The sequence below is a fragment of the Lonchura striata genome, chromosome 19 (genome assembly GCF_046129695.1).
Source record: "Lonchura striata isolate bLonStr1 chromosome 19, bLonStr1.mat, whole genome shotgun sequence".
In the NCBI taxonomy this organism is placed as follows: domain Eukaryota; kingdom Metazoa; phylum Chordata; class Aves; order Passeriformes; family Estrildidae; genus Lonchura; species Lonchura striata.
In genome coordinates, this window is record NC_134621.1 from 2,939,502 (window position 1) to 2,942,887 (window position 3,386).

Below are 3,386 nucleotides of genomic sequence, written 5' to 3' on the forward strand. Positions count from 1 at the left end.
TTATTTTAAGTCTGCCAACTCTTTGTTTAAAATAAAGTTTCACTCATTGTGAGTGAAATGCTGCCTTCCATTTAAGTTCATCCTACAAAACTCTTCCCAAAAGTCCTCAAACACAACTTTTTTTGGTTATAAGCCTGCCTGAATTCACTCCCCAAAGCTTCTGGAAGTCAGTCCAGGCTCCAGAAAGCATCCTCTGGATGCTAAACCTGCTTTCTAAACCTAAAATTATCAAAACCCTCAAACAGAAGAAACAGGTGCCAGCAAATGTGTTGGACCAGCAGCAACTCAAAAACCATCAAGGGCTCAGCAGATTTTCTGCTGCTCGCCCTGCCCAGGCTCTGTGAAGCACTCGGGCTTTGCTGCTCTGGCTGTAATGTCTGTTTTGAACACTGGATGAGAGTTTGGTCTCAAAAGTACCTGAGCACTTACAGGTGAGTTGTTTTTAATGAAACATCTTGCTGGAGACTCGTGGCAGCTTCAGAGAGATCTTATTTCAGCTGGAGCCAAATGTTGGGAGGGAGCAAGGACCAAAACCATGGCAAAGATGTCCAAATCTGGGGAAGGTGAGCACTGTTTTGGAAGGCTAAATTTAGCAGGGATTAAACAGAGCATCTCTCATCCAGCAACCTCAAAACCTGTCACACACAAGAGTGACACCTTAAAAAATGACCTGAAAGTTTCCCCAGACACTGGAAACAGCATTGCTATTTTCTAGGCAATGGACAGCACCAAGTGACCCCCCTGAGGTCATTTTCCAGCAGCATCCAGGACTCCTGAGCTGCTCAGCTCCAGCAGGGTGGAGTGCTGCCTCCACAGGAGCTCCAGTGCCAAACCCTGGGAAATCCCTCCTGGCTTTCATTCACTGTCTTTTCTAGGCCTGCCAGAGCTATCAGCACCGCCAGTGCTTTTGGGGAAGAAGCCTCTGAGCCCCCAGCAGCAGGTGAGGTGAAGGAAAGAAAATAAATGCATTTAGCTGCAGGGGCAGGCAGGGGCTGCAGAGTCCTCAAATGTTCCTGCTGCCACCCCTTAACCTGGGCACTGCCCAGGGGCAGGAAGCTGCTTTTGAAATGTGGAGCTCCAACTGATTTTACAATAAAGCCATTTCTGTAAAATATTGCCTTCTATGGTGTTAAAGAAAAAGCCCATCTGCTGCGACATTCCCATTCTCTGGACATAATTCTGTCTCTCAGGACTGCACAGAGAGAAGAAGAGAAAACAATCTTTATCTCAGCTCCTTTGTTCTCCCATGTGGAATGTGGTGTGGAGGTTGTTCACCTGCAGGGATGGCTGGGTTGGATCTGGTGAGGTTGTTTGGGGTCAGTGAATGGATCCAGCTGTGGCTCGGGCTCTCAGCAGAGTCACGAGTCTGAGTTGGGTAAGTAAGAAGTAAGTATGTAGAATGGGATACTATCTCTTTAAATAGTATATTAATGTAATATAGTATAGTTTTAATAAAGCTATCCTTCAGCCTTCTGACCTGGAGCCAATCCTCATTCCTTCTCTGCATTTTTTACTATAATCTGTTACAAAGAAAAAGGAGAAACTCGATTTAAACCTGTGGGGTGACTGGGATTTTGAGCACTGCAATGCTGGGGGCTGGCTGCCAGCCCCTGCTCGCCCAAGGGAGAGGCTGTGGGAGCCTGGCACGGGGGCTGGTGCTGCCTCTTTAGGTTTAGGTGTCCCCTCTGCACGTGTCAGGGGTGCTGCTGTCCCTCCCCTATTAGCATGACTGCTTTAGAGTTAATTTACCTGCTGATTTTTGAAAGATAGGCTCAGTGTACCCAAGAATAATTACTCTGTAGTGCCTTTCCCTGAGAGGCTTCTTGCATGAGGCAGCCTTGTGCTTCTCAAATGTCAAGCTGATATTTAAAAGAATAACAGAGGTAGAAGGCTGTGAGTTTGATGGACGTCCCTGGCTTGCAGGAGCACACAGAGGAGCTGTCTCTGACAGGTTGTGTTCATGGACACACCACATTTAGCTTCAGGAATCTCCCTTGCTTTGTTTGGATGGAATCATGTTTGGTTCTAGTTAAGAATTCAGGAGCTGAATTCAAGATCCTAACGGGAATGCACGAGGAAAGACCAACAGCATCTCAGAGAGAGATTGGCCAAAACAAGCTGGAACAAACTTGGCAGGTTTTACTCCTCCAGCATTAGCATGGCTTTGCTTTTAGAACTGTTCCCTCTGCCAAGCATGGCTGATAGTGCTGGTGGTTTGATTGTGCACAAACTTATTTACTATTTTCCTTCCAGATATCTCGATGGAGGTGTCTGGGTGGGATCTTCCACAGTATTGAAGTTCAGCCTTTTTTAATAAATGCTTTAATGACTGCTTTTTAACTCTTCACCCCATCTCTGACTGTAGGAGCATTTCTAGTGCTCACCAAAATATCTCATTTAAGTTAAAATCTGTATTACAAACAGAACCAGAAAAGCAGAGACCAAATGCCAGAACACTTCTACAGGATTAATTTCTCCCTTTCCTCTTTTAATTCTCCCTTCCTTTTGTGGGCGACCCAAGTAAAATGATGCAGCAGTTTTGCTTTGGTAAATTCCATTGGGAGCATTTTTATTGGGGACAAGATGACTCCAGTTGTGCCCAGAGATCACAAAGCTCAGTTTTGACCATTCGCATTTGTTAAACTGAAATTAGTCTCCCCCAAAGGTGATATATGACAAACCAGAAACTCAGTGTGGGCAGAAAACTGCATTCCTGAGCAGAAATATTTATTATTTTAAACCTCCATTTTTATATATGTCCCATTCAAGATTTTAATAATTTAATATTTAGTATAATATTAATATATTAATTTTTTTTTCAGTGTTGGGAGTCTGACAGAAGCTTGCTGCATCCCAGAGGTTTGGGAGGGAGGAGTTCCTCCCTCTGCCTTCACAAAGCTCAGCCTGAGCCACCCAACCCCTCCCAACACTTTGCCACCAACTGATGCATCCTTTCTCCCTCCTGTGCTTTAGACACATTCCCAAACAAGGGCAAGAAACTGGTATAATGGTAATAACAATAACTTTACAAGCTACTTACACCCTGCAAAGCTGTGGCTACTGTTTTGAAGGCAAAGAGATTTATTTCTCATAAACCACAGTCATTAACTCAGTGTCTCTCTATTCCCCAGAAAAACTAAAAATTAACAGCAAACCCCAATATTTTCAGGCAGAAAAACCCCAGCTGGGCTGGACTGGAGTTAGTCACCAGCTCTGGGGGTTTCTGTGGGTGCTGGCTGGGAGGATGCTGTGCAAAAGGACAGGAATGAAATTAGTCTGGGTTTGGCATAGGAAGAAACATGGGAGAGGGAAGTTAACTCCTGGAAAAAGGTTTTCCTCTTCTCTCCCCCTCCAGATGCTGAAGCAATGTTCTGCTTTAAAGGGAT